General features: G+C 44.3%; 1 protein-coding gene and 1 long non-coding RNA gene across 11 annotated transcripts in view; one reads left to right on the top strand and one right to left on the bottom strand.

Moving 5' to 3' along the window:
* Positions 1-26551, bottom strand: part of Prkn (parkin RBR E3 ubiquitin protein ligase) — a 1217693-nt gene that overhangs the window by 459408 nt on the left and 731734 nt on the right. The window lies entirely within an intron of this gene.
* On the top strand, positions 21442-24945 carry LOC144365958 (uncharacterized). The gene is made up of 3 exons (XR_013424695.1): positions 21442-21754; positions 23604-23723; positions 24207-24945. It is a non-coding gene; the product is annotated as an uncharacterized LOC144365958 (long non-coding RNA).

Here is a 26551-nt window from a genome sequence, read left to right as displayed (position 1 = left end):
GGCGCAGAGTCTCAGGCAGCCCTCCCGAGCCCTGCTCTCTGGAGCTGGAGCTGGCTAGAGGGTGGGTTGGGGTCCCCTTCCAGGTGGGGGCAGATCCACCTGACAGAGTCTCTGGTATGATCCAGACTTGACCATGGATGGACAGCAGCCTTTATTTGAAAGGTCTGGATTGCGCGCTGACAAGCCAGCTCTCAAGCCGAGATGGTAAAAATCTTACAAACATCTTTTCTTATTAGTGTAGCATGTTCATTCTTTCTGCAAACTGTCTAGAAAAGGCCAGAGAGTGGGAAGGCCGTCCGTCTCCTTGCAAACTCTCACTCACTCTGGTGAAATTTTATTTATAGGGACCAAAAATGGAATTTCAAACAATTTTCATATATCACAAAATATTACTCTTTAAAAACATTTTTATAATTTTTTAAAAAACATAAAATACATTATTAGGCCCTGGGCTATACAAAAAGAGGTGGCTGCTCATGTTTAGCCTGAGAACCTTAATTTACTGACCCCTGGTCCAAAACAAGATCACAGAAAAGCAGGTACCATATTCAGAGACATAGAGAGATGGGAATACAAGTCAAAGGTGGGGACAGTGATTCTATTCAGGTTGATCACACACACAGATCACAGATGCCTGGCATCAAAGTGACAAAAGTCAAAGCCAAGAAACCAGGTACTAGTCTGTTTATCTGGAACTCTCCTGGGGGAAAAAAGTACCTTAATGTCTTTAATACCAACTTTTCACTTAAATAATGGGAAAAAGATTTTAAGATCTCTAAGATCATTTCACCATTAAGGCAATCGTATCCTTGTCCATGACAGTCCTCTTCTCCCTGGTTTATTATTGTTTCACTATGTCAAACACAGTCACAAAGGCATCTTCAGATGGGAAGTCGCTGCTACTACTAAAGACTCTGCTCTGAATTGTCTGCAAAGCACTGGGTGTTTGTGGAAAAGCACGGCTTCACCTGTCAATGATGTGTAGCATCTCATCAGCAAGCTTACATTTTGAAAGAAGCCAAGAAATATTAAATCAAACTAAAATATAAATCATGCAGCAGAGAAGTCCAAAGGTGGAAAGGCCATTTGGCTGCAGGTGACCTCCCTCTCGTGTCATGAAAGGTACTTGGCAGAACTGGGCCCTTGCTGTAGGCCCTGGACCCCAGTGATTAGATGTGGTGGCCGACACACTGCATTTTATAGTGAGATATAATTACGATTACACTTTCTTGAATTTTATAGTTCAGCATTCACATGCCCCATAAATTCCATAATAAATAGTCTATAAATAACAGCATGGAGTTCACTGGGACTGGACCACATTCTTATATTTTTCAGAGTAGAATATTCTATGAAATAGAAAATGTTAGAAAATGGTCAAGATGCACGTCTGTAAGAGCCCTTGTGCTACGTGGGTTGATGAAGATGAGGCCAAGAAGAAATGGACTTCAGGATCTCTGTTCTGTTTCCAAGGCTCCCCCAACTTGCTTCAAGCCACAGTACACGGCCCCTACCCCAGAATAACATCTCCCCCTGCTCAGCCCACTGCTTCACCCTGGACCCTACCCTTCCTCCGTCTTCCCGGTCACCAAGCCCCATGGAGCTGGGGACGAGCCTCCATGGCTGGAGCTCCTCACCCTCCTCGCCCATTCACGTTCCTGCCAACTCACTTGCTGTCTTCTTTCCAGGACAGGCCACAGTCTGGAAGTTAGGGCGGGTCTGCAAGTTTCTGAGAGTAGGTAGAGACAGGGTGGTTCTTAAACCACTCCGTGCCAGGAAGGCTGAGTGGTACAGAGGAGGATACCTGCAAGGCATTCATTCTGTTTTTGAATTTGATTTTAGCCCATTTTATTACTTAGTTCCTTCCTTTTTTGTTCAATCAATAAATGAATAGATATTGAGCATGTATCGTGTTGAAACAAAGCAAAACCAAACACCAACTGGCTATGTTGGAGGTTCTCTCTAATTTGGGGGCATTGGCCTGACATCAGGGAGTCCAGCGCTCGAACGATTGGGAAGACAAGTGGCACAAGGAAAGTGACAAGAAAGACAGCCCACAGCACAGCACATGCTTTATTGCCAACTTGGGACACAATTTCAAGCACTGTGCTTCACTGGATAAAGGAGATTGTGTTCTGTGTCCTTTAACCCCACATGAAGTTGGCATGTGAACTACTTGAGTCCTGGGCCATACAAAACACAGCTAGAAAAACCTTGTCATCATGCCATCTCTCAATTCCCAAATCCAATACGCATCACATAATTATCTCGTGTTGATTGTTTTTAGATTTATGCCACTGTTTCCTTTTGTTGGCATGAGCCAGAATCGCCAGGGTAAGTTTAAGCATGCTTTATTTACTTCTCAACCAAGAAAAGAATATCTTAAATGTTTCATGATCAGAGGGCTATCAATATTTTATAATAATTGCAGAGAAATGATAGCAACAGAGCTATTTGAAAGTCCTGCTGGCCTGTGAAGAAAAGGCAATAAGAAATTAATTATTAATTAATAATGATTAATTATTGATAGTACATTATGTGCCAGGGACAGTGCTAAATGTTTCCATGGATCTCTTCTTTAATTCTCACAGTAAACCCTGCTGACAGGTCTCACTAAGGAGGATGCTTCTGAGGTGCCTGGAGAACCTGGGGAGCTGGACCGCCTGAGCGAGAGGCGGAGGGAAGAACACGGAGAGAGGTCTCCTTGGGCGATGGACTGGGAGCCCAGGTAATCACACACCCTTAAAACTCAAAAGACAGCGGCAAAAGCCAGAGAAGGGGGATGAGAGGGAAAGACAGACAGTTGACATGGAAACTACAGGTCAGAGGAAGACATACATCTCTCTGACAAACACCTCCCTCTCCACCAAGTGGCCTGAGAAGCTACCCTGGACTTAGACCAACCCACACCTGCCCCTGCTGCCCGGGCTGTGAGCCCACAGCCTCTGGGCTAGCACCAGGCAGAGTAATGAGGCAGGGCGGCCAGCTGGCCAAGCCTCCCCGTAGGTGGACAGGTCCCTCCTTTGCTCAGGACACAGAGGGCAAGGCACTTGACATCCTCATCAGAGGGGACGAAGGGACAGGCCTACAGGCCCCACTGAGCTGATGAGGAGCTCAGCAGAAGTGACTTTGGGTCCAGGTCTGTCCCCACTTCCCTCTGCCGTGGCCTGGGGAGCAGGCAGTGCTTCCTTCCCCGTCCTGGAAGGCCAATACGGTGCAGGAAGATGCTCCGTGGAAAAGCACTGTTCTGGAGAATCTAAGCCTGTATGGCAGAGCTCTGCCAGAGAAATGGTGGTGCACCCTGCTTTCCATTATGACTGAGGGGGAAACATAGGAAAGAGGCATCATTCTGCTTTAAAAACAGAATCAGACCCTGACCTCGGGACATGAGCAGCAGCAGTCAGAGACACTGCATCAGACTCCGTGAAAGAAGAATAGGTGTAACTTGTAACCAAACATGAATGCATCCATGCAGAGCCAGATGCTTTGGTGGTGTGATCACTACAAATTATAGATTACCATTAGGAACTTCTCCCCTCTGACTTTCAGAGCTATGTTTAAAAGCGTATAGATCTTTTCTAGAGTTTTCAATAGCTATTGGTTTTCCAGGAAAATATTTTAATCATTTCCTTTTTGGAAAACATACTACCATGGAAGAATAATTATTTTATCTCTTTAGAGGTCTGGTAATCTCATTTCCAGTGGGATGGCCCCTCAAAAACAAAATCTCTGACAGAGGAAAACCATATGAGACTTTCGGTACAGTAATTAAAAACATTCGAAAACGTAATCCTACTTTGCACTAATTTGGGATTTATCTAGAAAGGTCCTTTGGGGCGTAAACTGTGTGACCATGGCTTTAGCCATTCTAAAACCAAAGCAAACGCTTAACACTGAGGGACTTGGTTCTTACACACTATTTCAACCTCATTTGCAAATATGATGTTGTATTATCCTTTAAAAAGTGCAATAAAATGTGGCACATTTTACAATGTTAGACTCTGCAGAGGAAAATGAGGTATTTCCAGGGATCCTTTTGTGGCCTGGAGGATGAAATGGGCCAGCGCCCTTTTCCTTGCAGTTTATAGAAAGCTTTCTGCACATTGGCTTTGAGACACAAGTGTGTACATCTGAAGGCATTTATTTGGCGGCTACCATATAGAGTATAAGATGTGTATCTATTTTTCCCTGCTGTGCATACGGGTAGGAAATCTTCCCCTGGGAAGTGTGTGCTTCCTGCTGGTCTGGTCTACGCTGAGAATACTTAACTACACTGATCCTGGGAAGTCCAACCACACATGGGGCACACATGGGGGTGAGGGTGGGGGACTCAGGTGTGCTGACCACTTCCTGTGTGCAGAGCCTCAGCTGGCCCTTTCATGATTGTCTGAGTTTTCAGAGAAACATCAAATGGATCTTCATTGTTACACATTCAAAGATTTCTGTGACCTTCATTGAACATTTGTCCTCTGGCTCAAGACATGGCTCCTGGCCCCCTTTGGCTTACATTCTAGTGGAGGAAAGAGAATAAATACCCACAACTGTGCAGTGCCATGCCAGGCAATGATGAGTACACAGGGACCTACCCAGCACAACTGGGGACAGACATCAGATGATGACATCAGGTGAGCAGGGTGAGTGGGAGCTGTCCCCTCCAGTAGCCTTGAAAAAAGGGAGAGGATGAGCCAACTAGGCAAGTGGCTCATCCTGATGCTGCATGTCAGGCCTTTGAATACCCGAGCTGCTGCAAGCTAAGTAGGATTCGTATCTCCAGGGAGTGTGTTGGGCATATGTCTCTCTCCATATTGCTCACATTTTGTCCACTGCATCAAATAGCAAGTCTGCTATGACCCCATCTCATGCCCCTTGTGTCAGACACATCTATGCGCCCCATGAGATCCTCTTGTCCCCAGGCCTGCATGGGCTCTGGCCAGCTTCACCTGACAACTCTATCACTCTGTCTCCTGGGCTGGCTCACCTGGCCCTATACCACAGGGCACATCCTGGTACTCAGGAGCTCAACCCACAGCCCCAGGTATGGAACAGTCAGCCACACTTGGCAGTGGCTGCTCCTTGGTCTCCCTGCCTTGCCCCGGTCCCTTCCTCCAGCATCCTAGGACTGGGCATGGGATGGAGTGATGGCACCTTAGCCCACTGCCTCACTCTGCTCCGGGGCAGCCCACCCTCTACACTCCCCTCCTAGGACAGAAGGTGCCCACCTTCATTTTTCACCATGTCTTAGTGTCTCAAATACTTTGTTTCCTGAAGGTTAACAAGAAACCATCACAAGCCTTAGTCAAATTGTGAACTGATGGTTCTAAAAAAATCACAGCAACTCCCTTATCAAAACACCTAGAAGTGCCTAGCACACCACTGGTAGGAAGTGGCCTTTTGTGACATCACCCTGGGAGGGCAGCACGTCGGTGAAGGGTGGTCGAAAAAATGAATCAGCTGCAATCCAGAACGAGAGGAAAGCAAGTTCTCAATAAATCCTGTGCTGACTCCCCCAAACTCCCACCCCAGCCCTGTCCCATTTTGAGATTATCTTTTGTCAGAGCAGCACAGCATCCGGGATCCACCTCCGAGGCCTCCCAGACCCGCTTCTCTGTAGGAAACGCCTCTCCTGGGCCCAGGAGCTCGCCCTCTTCACCTTGGGAACATGGCTCATCCTAAGGCAGATGCGGGGAGGCAGTTACACTGTGGACCATTTGGAAACCACGTGAGCATGAACCGCCTTGCGGTCCTGCGGGAGAAGCAGCAGCCCAGGAGCCAGCCTTTAACCCCCATGATGCTGGATAGGCTTGTAAACACAGCGCCAGCTGTACCTGAGACATCTGAGGAACGGAGGAGAGAACCTCACTAGTATCTGCTTCCTATCAAACATGAGCCACTCTGATAGTGTAAAAAGAAAAACAAGGAAAACGTCTTCATAGAAAAAGGTTCTTATTTCCCCCAATTTTTCCCATCCTCCTTTTCTTCTGCCATAGACCTTCACTTTACTATAAGATTGGAAAATTTCTCGGAGGACTTGTGATTATTTTACACATTGAAGCAATGCCTGCAGGATTTTAAAAACACCTCTTTTCCTTACAAACATCTTCTCATCAGCATCTGCCCTCTGGCTGACTATCCCAGAGTAGAGAGGAGCTCTGCTTGACGTTATGGGCCACAGCAATGAGCAGCACCAAGTCATCACAAAAGTGGCCGCTCTGTTCAGTGGGGACAGGTGAGAGACCATATGTACCTTTCAAGATACGAGGGATTTTGTGATTTTACCTGGGACCCCCACGTCTCAATGCCACAGGTATCATTGCCCCCATTCACCTATAAGCTCAGAGGGAACGTGACTGCAGGGACCGGTCGGCAAGTGGAAGGGCAGGAACTTGACATCTCCCATTGGCAGCCCACTCCGGAGCATCTGGACACTAGGAAATGTTCAGTGGGTTGATTATTTAACCAGTGACTCTGACCCTCCCCAGGGTTGTGTGACCTGAGACCTGTTCTCCTAGCTAGTGAGACCTGTCAAAGGGAAGAGGGCCTACAGACACACTGAGGTCCATGCATCTTAGTGTTGCTTTTCCTACCTGAAAGGCTCTCAAACAAATTGAAATGGATTGCCACTGTTGTTCCCTTTTATGCCAAATTGATTTTTACACTGAATTTTTCCAGATGAAATGTATTTCTTAGTATCTACCATCATCCTTGATTTGATATTGATGACTTTACAGGACTTTTGCATTTAAATATATCAATAATTTCCCTCATGCTTACTACTTATTAAAAATGTGTAGTATCTAATATAACTCTAGGTCAAGCTCTGATCATTTTGAACATGTTCAGAAATTTTATTATATTTTCACTTTTATTTTCTATTATTAATTTTCTGTGTTCATATCATGGTTGGATTCTCTGAAAGTCAGTATCTATGGAATAGATTAAGCTTTGTGCAATAACTGATCACATTGAACATTGCTAAAAATCCTTCCCTCTTTTTGAAAAAATAGCAGCTGGGGATCATTGAAATTCTTCACAGTCAATGCAAGACTTCAAGAGTCCATTGAAATCCAATTCTTTTTGAAATACTTTCATTGCCATCTTTTATTGACTACCTCAGAATTCTAGTTTGAAATTGAGAGAATCCATCCTGAGGCACTGGGTCATTTATATAATCGTATGTATTGACCATTATGAGGGATGCAGGTGGTCAATGTTGGAATCCAACCTGCTGCTCAACCCTCCCACTTGTATGGAGACTCCTCTCAAGTCCCATCATTCCCTGAGCCTTCTTTCCGGATTCAAGTGCCCACACTGGTGAACTTGATAGAGCAGGAAACCGTGAGTCAACCCAGATCTGGCTGATGTCCCTCCCTGTGGTCCCAGCCTCTCTTCCTCCTATGTGGGCCCCCTCTTGGGGGGACAGCTTCACTCTCCTGTGAAGTGGTCCAGTTCCCGGGTGTCTTAGTTTTTAGCCACTCTCTCCAGCACCCAGGACCCCATCCAGAATTTCACCATTTAGTGACCTGCATGGTGAACTATTTTAAGCAGGACTAAAGGCTAATAAAGATCCCAGAAATTACATTTTAATAAAAATTTAATTGAAAATGACTGGGGAGAGAATTTGCAGCACTCTGGCAGTTTGCTCAGAATGGATGAGGGGTGGACAGGCCTGTTCATGTTGGTCAGTCTCCTCATGTGGATATGTATCTCTCTCACGTACAGGGGTGGCTATTAATGAGAGAATGGGCTAAAAAAAAAAGCTGATTTTATACAAAACTGATGCAGCTGAGCCCACTAGTGTGAACTTTGAGGTGTGTTCTAGAAGTGGAGAAGGATAAGTTTGAGACAGCCACAAACTCTCTCACTTTGTCTGTGTCTAAATGAAACCTATTTTCCAATTAGACCGACTTGGCGCTCTAATCGGCTCCCAGGTCAAAGTCAGAAAGGAAGGCTGGGTGTGGTGGCATCACCTGTAATCCCAGGAGCTCAGGAGGCTGAAACAGGAAGATCACGAATTCAAAGTCAGCCTCAGCCAAAGCAAGGCTACCATCTCAGTTAGACCCTGTTTCTAAATAAAAGACAAAACAGGGCTGGGATGTGGCTCAGTGGTTGAGTATCCCTGAGTTCAAACTCCTATACCCAACCCCACCTCCCAAAAATGAGTAAGAAAGAAGCTTTTTGTTGTTTTTACGTAGAATTTGCTATTGAAGTATAACATCCACACTGAAACATTTACCAGTCACAGTGTTCTGCTAATAAAATTTCAAAATGGGAACCCACCTATATACCCAGCAACTAGGTCAAAAATTGACCTGTTACCAACACTCCAGAAGCCTCTTTGTGACCTCTCGCTATCACTATCCTTCTTATCTAAAAGCCAACCAGTACCCTGATTTCTAGCACTGAAGGGTATTTTTCCTTCATTTTGAAATCATATAATACATACTATTTTGTGGTTAACATTTTTCATGCAGCATTGAGTGGATAATAGGACCATCTATGAGTTTGCAAGGCTCCATGTGAAATGAAAATGCAGGCCCTTTTGTTCAAAAAATTAGAAATTAGGGCTGGGATGGTGGCTCAGTGGTATAGTGCTTGCCTAGCATGAGTGAGGCACTGGGTTCAATTCTCAGTACTGCATGTAAATTAAAAAAAATAAAGTTTATTGACAACTAAAAAAATGTTTTTATAAAAATTAGGAATCACCAGATGGCAACAAGAGAGCATTAAACCAAGCTCAGAGACCTTTCAGCCTGAGGCCCTATGCAATACAGGTCACACACCCACGGCACCAGTCCCGCTGCACAGTAACCTAAAGGAGAAACACACTGTATTGCATTGTCTGTCCTGCTATTGATGAACATGTCTGAGATGGTCCCATTCTTCGGCTATTGTGAATGGAGCCCCTATGAACATTCCTGTGCATTTTCTGGTGAGGATGTGGATGGGTTTCTATGAGTGGAATTGTGAGGTCACAGACATTAGCCTGTTCAGCTTTGGAAGATGTAAGTCCTGGTTTGTTGGATCCCTTTGTACCTCCCCTGGCAGGGTCTCGGAGTTCCAGTGAGTCCATTCTCAGCAATGCCTGGTATTCTCTATTCTCTCGTTCTCTCTCTCTTCTCCCCGCCCCCACCCCATATATATTTTTTTCTGTCTGGGGATTTGTACTCCAGGCCATACTGAATCCATATTACTGTGCTTCTGTTCAGATTCTGTATCTTTCAACACTCCCTACGTGATGCTCCACTAAGGCACGTTAGTAATCACTGTTAATAACCTGAGCTATCTCACAACAGACCAAAACCATGCTCTGACTGCCCTGGAGTCAAACATGGGGTGAGGACTGAGAGTACTCTGCCATATCACCAACTCTCCAGGCAGACAAGTGAACGACATTGCAGCAGACTGGACATCGCCAGGCCAGAGGGTGGTGCACGGTCACTCTGATCCCACCATGGAATGCAGGGCCAGTCTTTCCTGCCAGGTGGTGTGACAGGGCTCATGAAAGAGAAGAATGGGCTTTTTAAGAGTTACAAACTCAATTCTCTGAAAACACATTTTGAAAATTATCATTATAGACTCTTGTTCATTTTCAACCTTCTAATTCCTATTTTAGATAATCAGAGTAAAATCAGACCATTTTACATAATTACACTCTATTTTAAAGCTTTTCTTTTTTGTTTTAAATCTGTAGGATATCCACTTAGCAACAGCATGCCATTTTCTTCTGTTTTCCCCATTTTAGGCTTATGCACATGAGAGGGAGATGAAAATGCACGTAATAAAGGAGATTCTGTCAAAATATATGGTTCCTCGGGGAGAGGCTTGGCTTCTGATTCTAAGTGCAACATCAACAGCAGCTTGGGATTGAAACGTATCATATTTGTGTTCTTTTCATGTTTCAATTTAGGAGAACACATTCATGGGAATGTTATGTGTAGATAGTGCTATTCCTAAAATATCTTATTAAAAATGCTAATAGACAATGATTTCAATATTTTATACTTCAGTGCAAAAAATCATTCATGAAAAAATTCTTTGTGCCACATGGCGTGTGCACATGGTGTGTGTGCTTCTGTTAGACAGTGGGTGCTGAAATGCAGAAATCTCCATTTCTGGACATCCTTCCATAATGACATTTTTAGACCTGTACACTGAGCGCATAACTGGAATGCTCCCTACCATTGAGAGACATAATCATATTCTTCGTAGGGTGTCCAGCCTGTTATTTACATATATTTGTCTTCATTTTAGAAAATGTAAGTAGATAGGTAATTTATATAACCAGAAATACAACTTCTCTGCCTCTGGGTCCCTCATATCATGCCAGCATGAAGACACTCTTCTTGGCAGGTTGGACACCAGAACATTATCTTACACATATTCCCAGAAAGCGCGATCATGGCCCCACTACTGGGCAGAGCTCTGGCTGTCAGGAGAGATGGTGCAGGCAGGGCGTCCACTAGACTCCCTTCTGCCCAGGAGGTGGCCCCTTTTACCCCAGCCTGGAGAGCCACGAGAAGACACGTTTCCTGGAAACTATCTGCCCCCCCTCCTTCTGCTTCTGTTGAAGAGTCCGCAGTGATCACAGAAAAGGAAAGAAACCTCACCGGTGTTTTCAGGGCACCCAAAAGGATCAGGACACTTGTTCCTGGAGCACACCAGAACAACCCTCAGATTCATCCAGATTTTCAGGACTGCAAGAACTTGCAAGATCTTTTCTCTACGTATCCCCTGATGAGTTACTTCAATAGTACTTTGAATAGAGAAAACCAGTCCTATGGTTTTTATTTTTACACTTAAAAAAATGCACTAAACTGCACTAAAAGTACATGCAAACAGTAGAAAACAGGGCTCACTGATGCCCCTGCACATGCTTTGCCCTTTCTTCCTAAGCTTCTGCAAAATTCTGTTAAGAACTTGACACAAACTCTGCTAGAAACAGATGTCAGGAGCGCATCTGGCATCCCAAACGATCTCAATTTGGAGATGCATTGGCAGTCAGGCAGCTGTGAAAACAGATGCAGGTGCTGGGACTCAATACAGGATTGCAAGCAGTAATTGTATTGTTTTTAGAGGAGTAGCAACCCCCACCCTTTGTATTTGTAGAAAAGGTAGTGCGGAGGGGGAATATTCCAAGCATCAAAAAATGAGAAGCTGACTTGGGAGAGCTGGTCCACCCCTCAGTCTAGTGTGCTTCCCAGAGTGGGGCTTGGTGGTTCCTGGCAGCCTCGACCACAGTTGTCCTCCTACAGGGCCAGATTCTGTGAATCGACCTGCAGATGTGGCTTCCTTCCTGCACTAGGTAAAAAGCCAGGACAAAAGGGAAGAGCTTTGCAAAAATGTAAGTCTATGAGGTTCTTAAGATCCACAACTCACAAAAAGGGAAAATGATACCTACTGTCTCTTGGAAAATTGAAATGCAATTGAAGGTTATGTTTTATAGACTCTATGCTTTATAGTGCCTCATTACTGCCTCCCAACAATATTATATGGTGAGGACTAAGGACAATAGGCCCACTGAACAGTAAGAAGAGAGCTGTAAAGAAAGATCAACGGGACACAGACAACGTAAAGTCATTGCGCCTTTGTTTCTGGCAGGGGATCCCCTTGCCCACAGGTTTGCAAGATGCTGTAGAGGGCATGGCCAAGGGCCTCTTTTTTATGATGCTGACGAGCGAGTGGGGTAGGTGACTGGCTAGTACAGGAGTGGAGAGGATGCAGTGCTGGGGGTCTGAAGCTGGCCCTGACTTCCCTTCCAACCCACCATGCTTTAAAATTTGAATATTGCTGGTAGGTAGATGAGCATCCATAGAGTTATCAGATAATTTATTTATAATAGCTATATAGAGCCTACTTGATGGCCTTAATTCTAGGATAGAATCAGCAGGTGTAAAATTAAACAAGCCAGACATCTCTCTCTCTGGGCTTCAGAAGATCATCTTAGCATCTTGGCTCTCTAATTATGTCATCGTCCGTACCACACACTGATTGTACGTCGTAAGGTGTGATCTTTTGTTCTGCACCTTCAGACTGGCAATGTCCCATGGGGTAAAAGGGCACAGTGTCTGATGTCAGAGTCATGAACACAAGGACAGTGCAGGGCAGGCAGTGTGGCCTCCCTGGGGCAGGAGGTCAGGGCACCAGTGACCCAGGGCAGAGGCTTCCTCATCCTTCCTCCATCATTTCCTACTGGACAGTGCTCCCCAGAGCTCAGGCTCCTCCCCCTTCCCCACCTTATTACCACCATCCCATCTTTGGGGGAGCCTGAGTTTGGAGAACCCTTGAGGGTTCTCAAGGTCAATTGCTCTGTCAGTGTTCTCTCCTGCTTGCACCAAAGCAAAACTATATGAAGACTGAAGAATAAGGTTCAATAAACAAATAACTAGATAGGTGTCTGTATATCTTTAAACCATTCCTTAAAAATGATGATGTATCACAATAGCTAAACTGTGGAACCAACCAAATGCCCTTCAATAGATGAATGGATTAAAAATGTGGCATTTATACACAATGGAATATTACTCAGCAATAAAAGAGAATAAAATAATTCTCTTTTGCAGGTAACTGGATGGAGTTCAAGAAGATAATGCTAAGTGAAGTTAGCCAATCCCAGAAAACCAAATGCCAAATGTTTTCTTTGATATAAGGAGTTTGACTTATAGAGGAATAGGGAGGGGGAGCATGGGAGGAACAGATGAACTCTAGATAGGGCAGGGGGGTTGGAGGGGAAGGGAGGGGGCATGGCATTATCAGTGATGGTGGAATGTGATGATCATTATTATCCAAAGTACAAGTATGAAGACACAAATTGGTGTGAATATACTGTGCATACGACCAGAGATATAAAAAAAATGTGCTGTCTATGTGTAATAAGAATTGTAATGCATTCTGCTGTCATATATAAGTAAAAAATAAATTAATTTAAAAAATGATGATGTAGATAGGGAGGTAGGGATGGAGATGGAGGAGAGGTGAAACAGGGGGTGAGAGAGAGAAAGTAAACAACCAAAACTTAATATTTAGCCAAAAGATTGAACACATGCTTTTGATGGGGAAGCATTACTAAATAAGATATATTTCCTGGACTTTAAGCATACACTGGAAACACAAAGGCCAATCCACACACCACAGAGGAGTCACCAACTCTGCTGCAAGCAGTAACCAGAGAACACTAAGAACACACGGAGAATGATAAAATGATTTGTTGCTGTTGTCCAAATGACAGCATGAACAGCCGGGGACACGAAATATAATATTAATTGGTTGGTAATAAGAATGAATTGACTTGATTCTTTCCGGATGTGCTTCCTTTGAGGGGTAACCTTTCACTATGTATGAGCCAAGGTGTTTGAGAGTCTCTTGAAAAATCCACAACACAAAGGGAGCATGTGTTTAAGTGCATGGGCATGTTTGTAACCCTTTCTGTGAAGATGACTCTTGTCAACTAATTCTGCTGCTTAAGCAGGTCTATCAGTTTATATAGCTTGGAAATGGAATTTCAAGACCTATGACAATACACAGCAGATCACTACTTAGAGCTAAATTTCATTCTGCAGCTTAGTTTCATTTTAAAATTCTACTGTGACATATTTAGCGAGAGAAAGATATTAAATCCAACTCTGGTGTATTTAATATGATTCTGCTCGAGTGACTCATTCCTTCACCTTACCGTGTGTGTGGTCTTAAGTGCCAGATGGGCAACTTGGATGAATGGCTTTATCATAATTCTAATATTTCAATATGAATGGGTTTTATAAGTAATTTGTTTTTGCTCTTCTGCTTTCTATAATTTCTGATTTCACTGAAGTCATAAATCTACTTATAAGAGAATAGTCTTATAATTTAGCCCATAGTGCAATTGAATGCAATTAGCTCCCACACCTCTAAATCTGTAATATTCAAATTAAACTAGGTAGATGGTTATCCACCTATGGATGTACATATGAAACAAACACTCATTATCATAAGTGTCAGGTCAGCAAAGATTTTATGGGAAGGGTCAGATAATATACTTAAAATTTGCAGGTCACAAGGTCATGGTCACAACTACTCAGCTCTGCCACTGCAGCCACAACTAGTACTAGAAAGTCCCAAACTGACTGAGTTGGCTGTGTTCCAATAAAACTTTACTTGCAAAGTTCTAAGCCTTTTTATAGACAGCTTGTTTAGACTTCTGCCACTTGTTGCCCTGGTTCTAGACCAGCCTGTGTGTTAATCTGAAGCTCAGTAGAAATGCATGTGCTTAGGCCCCGCCCAGAACTATTGCATCTGGACCTGCTGCTTTCAGATGCCCGGGGAATTGAGCAGAAGAAGATGAGCCAGTCTGGACCCCAGAGACCCTGGCTCCACTTGGATTCATCCATATGATAAAGGGGTTTCACTGACAGTTTGGCTGTCCATCCTGTGATAAGAACCCTGGAGCCCTCCTGTGAGCTGAGCTGATGCTCTCCCAATCAAGTCACTGGGATGTCACAAGAATTAGGAGACTATCTATTCTAAAATTCCTTTAATTTGAAAACCAAATGGAATTAAGAATTACTACTGTTCTCCTCACGGATGGTCCCTGCTCCCTCACGCAGAGTGTGCTCCATCCTGTGCAGAGCACCAGGTCTGCGGAGGGTAGGGTGGGACTCCCAGGGGACGTGGCGAGGGTGCCTCTGTCATGGCAAGTCTGCTTTCCTTCCAACTGTCGTGTGTCTGGTGAGGTCTCCACCTGCAGCGCTGAAGGCCCACGGGCTCCAGGAGTAATGGGAAGCACCTTCCCACAAGAGCCCCCAGGGGTTCCTGCAAGGGAGCTGTGGAAGCTGCACTGACAGGAATGGTGTCAGCTCCACTGAGCAAGAGAGGAGACCGCTGGGCGAGTCCCGATTCACGTGTGTCATCCCGAGTCACATCATCATGTGAAAAAAACCCGTGAGTAATGTTCAACTTAAAATGATAAAGAACCAACCTGCAGCTCGGAGGGCAGCTCTTGCCTAGCATGTGAAAAGCCCTGGCAAAAGTCACAACCAATATATTAAAAAGCAAATAAATGATGATCACATGAAACAGGTTAACATCCATTCTCAATGGTAAATCTCAATCTAAGGGAATACAGAGCTTAGAGATCTTAGCTTCTGTGGAAGCAACACTACGAATTCTATTATTAGCAACACTTTTAAAGGCTAAGCATTCAACACCTGAAAAAATCTTCTATAAAATTTTAAATTATGTGATCTATATCTTGGTACTCTAAAATTATTAGATATTTAACAGGACAACTTTAGAAGTGTCTTTTGCATTTTTTTCTTTGTTCCATAATAATGAAAGAAGAAAAGCTACATACATTCCTAAAACTTTCTTCCTATTACAACAAAAATAGATCATACACTAAAATAACATGTTAAAAGACTACAATGTATGTTTTTTTCAAAAATTGCTGTTGAGAGGTCTATATAAATTACTACTTAAAACTTGAAGCAGCAAATGTTGGAATGAATATAACACAGTAGGTTTGCTATAATGTGGGACACGTTTCTCATAGGTGTCAGATTATAGTATTTTTTAATATTCTTTTCCAGTAAGGAAGTACATGAAAAACTTGTTTTTTAAGCCAACTGTTTTGGATTAAAGGATGATGTTTTATGGTTGTGTGGGTGATTCCAACCACTGATGGACCAGTCATCTTCATAAGAGAAAAAGATTTGAAAAAAAATGGTTACAAAGTTAGTGATGTAATGATGAGACTTTGTTCAAGATTTCTAGGTAGGATGTTGAGGAAAGATACAAAGCAGAGGTGAAAATGGCAACTGTATCAGTGACAGTTAATTATTAAAATAAAACTTCTATAATGTAGCAGAATTTTCCCCACTACTTTGAATGACATTAGGAGTAGCTATGAAACTTATTAGATCACTTAATAGGGCTTAATACGTGATATAAACCTTGAAAGTAGTCTTTTGTGAAACTCAGAGTTACTCATTTTTAAGTTTTCTAATCTTTTCAAGGTAATCAGGTTTGATTGTATAGTGGTACACTCACAATTTTAGGTAGACCATTTGCATTATATGATTTATAATTGATTTAAATATCTTTATTTGAGAAATAATTTTCCAGCAGATAGCAAGATCTTGATAAAATAGTAGTTTTTAAAAACTTGCATAAAAGTACCATGGGATATGAATGGGGCCTTTCCTGTGATATCAAATACCAGCAGAAATCACCCTAGCAGACAGTATAGAACAAGGCAAAAACAGTTATTTTGTCTCATTATAGTAGAAGCAGTTTTACTAGGTAGAGAAATACTCTTCCCGCCCCCCCCCCCCAAAGAAAATTGGACTTTGGAGCAAACACTTTAAAAACAGATGTTTGAAATATATCCATTGTTTTATGATTGTTTTTTAAAAAATGGATCAGTTATAGAAACACTCATACATGTACCAATTTAAAGACCTTGGAAATAAGTATATACTCTATTTTAAAATCTTTCAAGTGAGTATTTTCAGTAAATTTTGAGCCTGCTAGTTAAAAATGTAATAATGACCCACTTTCTAAAATTTTTTGACTTCAACAAAAAGAATTATTTCTCAAATTTAAAAATAATCTTTGCCTAATTGGGAGATGTGATCCAAACATCTGCTTTGTGGGTCGTTAGGCAGCTGACTTCCTTGCCTTTGGGGAAGTATTTCGTGAGTTGGTGACCTCTGCCATGAGAATGTGTGGCAGCTGGCTGTCAGATCTCACCTTCTCCTCACCCGCTGTGTTCACAACCTCCTGGGTAGCTCCAAGACCATTGTCTTACCTCCCAATCCTACTTCTGTTAGCAATCTTTGTGACTTTGATACCGTTGTAAAGCATTCATTCACCCAGATTGACCTCAATCCCTTTTTCTCCTCTCAGAGAAGGGTCTTTCCTTCCTTTCAATCCACCCCCCTTTATGGTCACACCATACAGCAATGATTTTTAATCCCTGGGAGTTGCTCTGACCCCATCCCAAACCGACTGGGCATGGGCGATGGGATTTCAAGTGTTTTTCCCAATTAAACTGGGCACACGGTGACAGCTGGGAACCACCAGTGGGGGCCTGACATTACAGCAGCTAGACCGCAGCGTCCACCCGGCTCGATCATGCTGCGGTCAGCAGGCCCTGCCCTCAGCTCCAGTGACCTCACCTGGACACTCTTTCACCCTCAGTCACTGGGAAACACTGGCCCTGCCCTCTTCTCCTGTGCCCTGCTCCCACTTGTGCTCAGTTCCTGGCTGGCCCAGTGTTGGCTTCCTGCTTCCTCCTTCCCTTTGCTGGACTCCTTCCTCATGGTAACTGTAGTGGATCCTCCCAAACATGGGGCATGACGCTCACACCCTGCCCTGTGCCTGCCTAAGAGACATCAACGTGGCAACACTAGAAGTTAGGTTCTCACTGATGCATCTGAATTGAAATACAAGAACCTCAATTTGTAGCTTATTTATATAAAACTTACTTGGAGATAAGAATGGCAAGAAAAAATAGAAGAAATAGGAGTATAAAAATTTACGAAATATATTACAAGGTGAAAAGAAGAATCCATCCAACAATCATAAATTCAGAGACTTGGAGGATGGGATATTTGAAGGTCACAGAAAAACATTTTAAGATGGAAGGGTAGACAAAATAAGTAAATTCTGAAAAAGAGACGAAATGAGGACCTATGCTTGCATAAAATCCCTACACATGAATGACAAAGCAGCTTTCTTCATAAACCAAGAACCAGAGACCAGATATCTTAGTCTGCTGCGGCGCTAGCCCAGCGGACACTACTGGTCAGTGAAAGGCATCAGACTATGGGTACACATCAGGTGGGTAAACTCAGAGATACCGCAGCAAGTCAAAGAAGCAAGTTTCAAGGTGCTGCTATGTGGCTCCATCACTGATACTCCGAAGAAGACAGAGCTGTCCAGAGGGGAACTGGCCTGCCTAGTGCCAGGAGTGAAGGCCTTGGGGAGGCCGTGGGGATGGAGCATGGATGCAGGGTGCAGGATGTTCTCAGAGTCCTGGTTGTGACGGGATCACACTAACTTGCACGTGTGCTAAGATTCAACAGGACAATGAAATAAAAACGTCCCATAGACTGTAGTAAGACAATTTAAATACTTTTACAAGGAGTGTGAAGAATACATTTATCAAACATAAACTTACCTACTCAGAACTCTGTTAAAGAGATAGTGCAAAAGGCCTGGGAGAATAAAAAAGCTATTTAGAATAGCTAATATAGAGCTGATGAGAATATAGAGCTCCCAACTGTTTGTAAAGGATATTTGTAAAGGATGTATTATTATTATTATTGCCAAGAAGCTTCAAATAAAATGAAATAAAAATTTTAAACCTAAAAAATCAAACAATAAGTAAGTATATATCTACGGCTGCGTGTGCTTGAACAGCAGCCGGGGTCCTTGGGCCTCTCAGGAAGACCTGTGGGGTCAGCAGCAGTCCCCTATCAGGTCCTCAGTTCCCAAACTCTATCATGCTGCCAGCTCCCTGGAGTGATATAAAGCAACAAGGTGGTTTGCTCTTTCAAATCCTATGAAAATCAGTTCTCATTTTACAGTATTCTAAGACTTATCTTACTTCCTATCTCTTAAAGAGGCTTCCTAAGATAGCGTGTTTTCAAATCAGATTTACTCCTGAAGGACTCCCTCTTCTCATTGCCAGTCTCATTTCCGCTGATAAACTTCCTTCTTTTCCTTCAGGATGAGGCAGAGCTTATCCTTCTCAGACTCTAGCACTGAGTCAGGGCCACCGTCACACACAGTATGATGTAGGGCTCCCAAACGGTCCACAATTGAGATGAGGTCAAGAGTATAGACTGTCTGGGGCGGGGAGTCTAAAAATGTTTAGGAACCAGATCGTTTTTAAAAAGGCAAATAATATATCATTGAACCCAGAATGAAACAGGGAAAAAAAAAGAATTTAGCCTTAATTTGACAAGGAGGTTGTGTGTGTGAAGAGCCCCTGAACTTTGTTTTGAAGCAGGAAATGTTACACTGAAGGGTTTTGGCATTCTATATTGGAAACTGCAATTTGATAATTGTTTTTCTGTATGGATGACTTCTGCTTCCTCTAAATCTTCAGCAAAGTGTTGTAAAACTGAGCATCTGCTTCTGTCAGCAGTGCTCTAAGGAATTTGGGAGGCCCTGTCCCTCTCCAAGGCCTGAGCTGGGGTCTCCAGGCAGTCACCAGTAAGGACACAATGCTGCAGGGAAGAACGGTGCCGTCCCCACTGGGGGCAGAGGCCTCTGCACGCTGACGGGTGCCCTGACCAGATGGAAGAGCCTCAGATTTGTTCTTGAGTGTGTGTGTGTGTGTGTGTGTGTGTGTGGCAGTGTCGTAAAAACTGATTGCACTCCATCAAGTCCACGGAAGTTTGTGCCACAGGATTGGGTAATAAAAATGCAGCATGTGCCAAGTTGTCTTGTCACAAGTAGGTGATCCAGGAGAGCAGAGGTATAGATGAGCTAACATTTAATTTTTAATAATATGGAAAATTGTTATATGTGGCCAAATTGATCACCACCTAGTGCTTTGGTTTGGGTCAGGGCAGGAGTTCATGCTGTCCAAATACAGTGATTTAATCCACGCCACACATTGAGAAAAGCTCACTGCGTAGAGACTGGGAGCTGAAGACCAAGAGCACCCACAGGGCGTCCCCAGGCTGAGGAGGTGCTGCGGGGGGTGCTGGTGCCGACTCCACATGGTGCTCAGTCAGTAGGTGATCTCCACTTTCCCCTTAGCTATCTGTACCAGAGGTGATACCCGGTCAGGACTTACCCTGGGAAGAGTCTTGCTCTCTGCTAATGCTGAGACTCATGGGAGGAACAGAATTCAAAAGCCCTGTGAACCAATCTACAAACTGCTGGGAAATGATGGTCTTGGAATACAGTTTCCCACGAGGCTATTTCTCAGCTCACTTGGTTCCACTTCCCCATGTTCTGCCGCCAGGGTCAGAACCCGCGTCTCCCTGGGGGGGAGGAACACTGCCACCCAGGAACGCCAGTCGGCAGTCCTCGCCACTGTGGCAGGACGTATGGCTGGTGCCCCTCCATCCATTTTCAGCATCTCCCAGGGGAGATTTCGCTCCAGCTACAGAGTGAGAAATAACAACAATAACAATCACCGATGCAATAGAACATATTGTGAGGGACATTTTTTTAAAAGCCCTTAAAATGCTACCAGAAGAGTTTTATGGCTGCAGCAGTTGGAACTCGGTTCTGCTGAGAAGCGAGGGGAGCGGTTGTTCTTCCAGAGGTCCAGGCCCCAGATCCATGTTTGCTTTGCTATTTCTCTTTTGCTGATGGTGTCACAACTGGGTTCAGCAACACCCCAAGGGAATATGAGTGCAGCCTGAGCCATTCAAAACAATCTTACTATAAAAGTGACTTATCTTTTCAGACTGGAAGAGCACCTTTTGTGATGAGAGGTTACAGCCCAGGCACCAATGGTATTTTCTTTCCCATCCTCCAATTTTCTTTTGCTCAGGGCAGGTCTAAATCAGATACCAAAGGTAAGAATGGGAGGGATTTTGCTCCATATCTATTCTCCTAAACATGAGGCTCTGTGGTCTTATAAGCTTGAGGGAAACCACAAGTTTCTTTCCCAAATGTCCTCATGTCAGCCTCTTTCCCCAATATATGGGAACTCTCAGTGTTCCTGTGAATTTGCAATGGCTCCACGTTGCAGTCACACACCCATCCACCGGGAAGGAACAGAGGCATCTCCACTCCCATGTCATCTGGGTTTTTCACAAAAGACATAAAGAGCGTGAACCACCTGTGAGGAGGCAGTTATAGCTAACTGTGGCTCTTGGTAGAGAGAAGCTGCAGTCTGCAGCAGAGCAAGGGTGTGGGTTAAGAGCTCAGCTGGACAGATTGAGCTGAGATTGATGGACAAAATACCTTTATTTTACTTGGGAGATTGATGGACAAAATACCTTTATTTTATTTATTTACTTTTATGTGGTGCTGAGGAGCAAACCCAGGGCCTTGCATGTGCTAGGTGAGCCCTCTACCCCGAGCCACAACCCCAGCCCCCTAAATACTTGCTTTTAATTTTAACATTCCTAAAATAACGGTGATTTAGTGAAAATGATCATCAGTTTAAGGCTCTGGGGAATATATCTGGTGGTAGAAACCAACATTTTCTCTTAAAGGTGCTTAAGGAAGACATGTTTTTCTACATTCCCCTTTAATAGTGTTAAATCCAAAGGCACACTCACTTAGTTCCAAGCTTAGGTACAGATAATCCCAGTCATCAGGATTTTATGGTGGACCTTACCAGTCGAGGTATAATATTATATTAACACAGCAGTGACCAGCTTAGCCAGGAAAGCGCAGAGTTGGGAGGTTCGTGCCGGGCTTATTCCCAGGGCAGTCCAGTGAGCACTGTTCCTGTTGGAAAGATGCCGACCCACACTTGCGAGCTGTCAGGAACAAAGAGGATGTGGCGCACCGCAGACCCTGGGCGTCAGCCTCAGGCACCGTCTGCATGCTTACTATCCCACTGCTGTCACTGTTGGGAGAAGGGGCAGAGGTGCAGTCCCTGAGTGACGTGGGGCAAGCTCTTCAGCTATTGGAGCCTCGGTTCCAGGTGTGAAACACAGACTAGTCAGCAGTGTCTACCTCACAGAGTTTCTGTGCAGACTGAACAATCGAAAACCTCCAAAACACAACACTCCATGCTTGGCCAGTCACAACTCAATGAAGGTTTGATGGTGTTGATCATCAAGTCCAAAGCTGGTCACAGGTGAGCAAGAAATAACAATCGAACAGTTTACAAGGAGCTGTGTCTTTCAGGTTCTGTTGGCCTGATTCTGATATTTGCTTAAGATATTTCGTGTCTTTCTCTCAAAATTTCTCTGTATCCTCCTAGAAAGACTGTGTAAGTCATCTCTGCATTGCCAGACTTTTTAGCACACGATGTGGTCCAAAGGAGAGCACAGTAACTTCTGAATGAATTTATTAAATCCATATTCATCATTGATCCTACTCCTATCCCCAGCTGTTTTGTGTGCTACCAATGGTGAGATTTGTTTGCTCTAAACTCTGTGACCTTTTCCTGTGTTCTCAACTGTGAGAAGTTGAAAGTCTGGTGGTCCATTTTCAGAATACAGTACTCAGGCTTAAAGGTAAAATTGGGTCGTAAGAAAGGCAGCCAGAGGAGAAATAGAGCAGAGTGGAAAATTACCAGCAGTTAATTCCCACAAAAGCACCACAGCTTGTGGATGTGGGGAATCCAAAGTCCATGTACACAACTGCTCCTTGAAAAACAGGAGGTGGGGGAAGGCGTCGGCCTGACCAACAGATAGAAATCTCTCTGCTAAGAAACACTGTCTCAGGGGCTGGGGCTGCGGCTCAGTGGCAGAGCGCTGGCCTGGCATGTGTGAGGCACTGGGTTTGGTTCTCAGCACCACATATAAATAAATAAAATAAAGGTCCACCAATAACTAAAAAATATGAATATATAAAAGATAAAAAACCAGAAATAGTAACTTAGGTAAGGAAGCTGCGTACGTGTCAGAATGCATTCACCCCCAAAAGATTTTTCTGCCACAAGAAAATAAAGGGCGGTGCGAACAGCTAAAAGTAGATTTTCTTAAATAACCCAATAGGAGGCAGTAAAACCTAGGGGACATTGGGGAGACTGTGCACCCCAAGGTGCTCAGCCAATGAGGAACTGGGGAAGGGGACTGAGTGCTGGGGTGTGTGTGTGTGTGTGTGTGTGTGTGTGTTTTAAATTAAAAAAAAAATCAGTCTTCTTGACTAAAGGTTGACAAATGTGTTTTCAACTTAAAAATGTCTGAAACTGGCTCTTTTCTTTCTTGATGGAAGCGAGTCTGGTGATGAGTTCGACATCCGTGATGGGGGCTCTGTGCAACATGAACAACTCTTCGACCACGAGGGCACCCAGTCTTGCACACTGTCATTAGAGCCTCGCTTTCTCTGTGCGGGTTTCTCCCGGGCCCTGGTCTTGTGTTGGGACGGGTGAGCGTGTTCCTCACATCAGCCGCAGGTTCTCGCGCCACGGAGGAGGTTCCTCTGACACTGAGCTCGCTCTCTCACCTGCCCCCTGTCAACCCCTCCAGCCAGCAGTCCTGCCACGGACACAGGGCTCCTTCTGTGGCCACTGCCCCAGGGCATTCCCAAGCCTCCCTCCTCTCCCAGGCGCTGCCTTGCTCAGCTCCCGTTATTCCTGCTCTCCTAGGACACTCTGGTGACTATGGTGTTCTCCTGACAACCTCTCGACTCCAGGTCAGAGGACATATGGTGTGGGGAAACCTGTCCACACTTTCCCAAAAAACTTTCAGCAGTGTTCCATTTTTTCTTAACTAAAACCAAACTCATCCAGATGAGAGCTGAACCTGCCCTCACTGTGCCACCTGCCCGGCTTCCAAGGTCCCTCTCTTGTCAACGTCTCACTTGGACCCCAGCATCTTAAGTTCTTCATGTTCCTGAATCTGGTTTTGCTCCTCCCTTTCCTCTGTGTCTAGAAAATGCTGATGGTCTCACCTTTGACATTCTGGTTTTTGTGTCCTTGGTGAAGTTATGCTTTCTCCATGCCTTTTCAAATTTCCCTTCTCTTATGGTTTCAATAGGAGCTGTCCCCCGGAGCGCTCATGCGTGAGACAATGCAGGAAGGTTGAAGAGGTGAACTGATTGGTTACTAGAGCCTCAACCGTGTGTTCATCCATAGGCTGATGGGGATTAAGCGGCTGGTGAGTGTATTGGACAACCTAAGGCAGGCACGGTCCATAAGCCACATGCTTGTTGCTTAAACAGAGAGGGGGAGATGTTGAGAGCCACAGCCAAAGGGGCCCCAGCAAACTTCCAGCTGCCAGCAAGCTTCAGACTGCCCCAGCAACATCTAGCTGATTGGCTCCTCTGCGGTGATGTTCATTGGGCTGTTTCCCTGCCCTTCAGACTGCCAGCTGATGATTGGCTCACAGCGGCCCCAGCAACATCTAGCTGATTGGCTCCTCCACGGAGCTGCTCATTGGGGGACTTCTTTGGCTCTGCCCACGCAACCCAGCCAATCGGCCTCAGGAGCAGGAGGATTGTGGGAGGTTGAGAGGCTGGGGTGTGGGAGAGAGAGGCTTGTGGAAGCCGGTGGTGGCAGTTGGGCTCTGAGGGTTTTTCCCTGGAGCTGTTTTGTTTGGCGTTTGTAGTTCTAAAAATAAAGTTAGTTTCTTTTTGACAAGTGGCTCCTGATTTGTGCCAAGCCAGACTTCGGCATTTGGTGGCTCGCACGGGGAGCAAGGGAGCAACTGAGGGTAAGTAAACTGCTCGCCCCTGAGGGCAGGGCGAGAGGATGGGTAGCCATTCTAAGTCTCCTCTTTTGTTTTGCTTCGTTTTTGTTTTAACTTTCCTGTCCCTGGAGATGAGTAAGAGGGAAGAAAAACCACTCACATCTGAGGAAAAACTATTTGCGTTTGAGGAACAGATAGGGAGAAAGGACGGATGCATATGTCAGGAGGATAGAAAGGCTGTTATAATGATTTTGTGTGGTTCCCTTTTTATTGGACTCTGTCTCGGTTTTGTTTGCTGTTATCTTGCTGGGTTGTATTATAGTAGAAATACGGGATCAGCAATTAGTAAAAAACAAACCGAAAGACTGTTAAGTAAATTGTTAGAGGAAGGAGGCTTCCCAGTAAAATCAAGAGCAGTCAGGGCATACGTTGATATAATACAAAAATATAGCCCATGGCTTTTTAAGGAGGAGCTGTTAGATATATCACAATGGAACCATCATGGTGAAGATTTAAAAAGAATAGAAAAGAACAACCCAGGGACTCTGCCAGTTGGCACATTGCCATTGTGGACGAACGTATCTGGTTTGCTTAGTCCAAAGCCTTCAGTTCAGACAGAGGTAGAGGAAGAAGAAGACATATTGATTCAAGTAGAAGAGGAAGTCTCTCAAGTTAGTCAGAAAGAGGAAAAGATTCAAGTAAAAGCTCGAGCTAGTCAGAAAGACGAAAAGATTCAAGTAAAAGAGAAGGTCTTTCGAGATAGTGAGACAGAGGAAGGAAGTTTAGAGCAGAAAAATCTATCAGGGGAAAAGTTAAAACAGGAGACTGCTAATAAGACCCTTTTATTAGAGAGCGTAAGTGTCCAACCAACAGCACCGCCTCTACAGGAGACTGCTACTAACAGCATTCTATCACCAGAGGGCGTAAGTGTTCAACCAACAGCGCCACCTCTACAGGAGACTGCTACTAACAGCACTCTATCACCAGAGGGCATAAGTGTCCAATCAACAGCACCACCTCCATATGCTAAGAGACTCCCAACCCCCGCAGTTGATAGTTGGGATCCTGAGACAGGATCTCAAGTATGCCCTGTATTTGAGGTAGGAGGGCAGCGAACTTACCAGGGTTTAAATTTCAAATCAGTGAAGGAGCTAAAAGAGGCTGTAACAACCTATGGTCCTCAAGCACCCTTCACTGTAAGCTTGGTCGAATCCATTACCAATTTAAGCATGACGCCAGCAGATTGGGCTAGTTTGTGTAAAGCTGTGCTAAATGGAGGACAATACCTGTTATGGAAGGTTGCCAATGAGGAATTTTGCAAGGAGACGGCTAGTCGAAATGCAGCAGCTGGTTATCCTCAGAGAAATCTAGATATGTTGTTAGGAAAGGGACCTTATGAGGATCGGCAGCAACAAAATGCATATGATCCTGGTGTATATTTACAAATTGCTGTAGATGCAGTTAGGGCATGGAAGACTTTACAAGAACCTGGAGGTTTACAAGGTCAATTATCTAAGATAATACAAGGAGCTAATGAACCTTATGCTGAATTTGTAGATAGGCTTATTCAAACAGCTACCAGAGTTTTTGGGAATACAGAACAAGCAATGCCATTAATAAAACAACTGGCTTATGACCAAGCGAATCGTTGGTGTAGAGATATCATTAGACCATGGAAACAGGAAGATTTAAACACATATATTAAATTATGTAGAGACATTAATGAACAAGGGCAAATTGTGGCAGCTGCAGTAAAACAAGCTTTAGATGCCAGAGACATTAATGAACAAGGGCAAATTGTGGCAGCTGCAGTAAAACAGGCTTTAGATGCCAGAGACATTAATGAACAAGGGCAAATTGTGGCAGCTGCAGTAAAACAGGTTTTAGATGCCAGAGACATTAATGAACAAGGGCAAATTGTGGCAGCTGCAGTAAAACAGGCTTTAGATGCCAGGCCAAGAACATGCTACAATTGTCAACAAACAGGACATTTTAAAAGGAATTGCCCCATAGGAGGAGGGTTTAACAAAACTAGGTATCAAACAAGTAGAATACCGGGTATTTGCCCACGATGCCGTAGAGGGAGACATTGGGCTAATGAATGCCGTTCTCAAACCACCATAGAGGGTACTCCATTATATTGGGCTAATGAATACCGTCCTCAAACCACCATAGAGGGTACTCCATTATCAAAAAACGAACAAGGACAAGGTGTTTATCCACAATATCGTGGACAAAGGCATCGGGCTCCATTGCCAAAAAATGGACAGGGGGCCCCAATGCTCCGGGGCCCCAAA

This window comes from Ictidomys tridecemlineatus, chromosome 8 (assembly GCF_052094955.1).
Source record: "Ictidomys tridecemlineatus isolate mIctTri1 chromosome 8, mIctTri1.hap1, whole genome shotgun sequence".
NCBI classification, from domain to species: domain Eukaryota; kingdom Metazoa; phylum Chordata; class Mammalia; order Rodentia; family Sciuridae; genus Ictidomys; species Ictidomys tridecemlineatus.
Note: the sequence above shows the minus strand (reverse complement) of the source record. Positions and strands in the feature narration are given on the sequence as shown.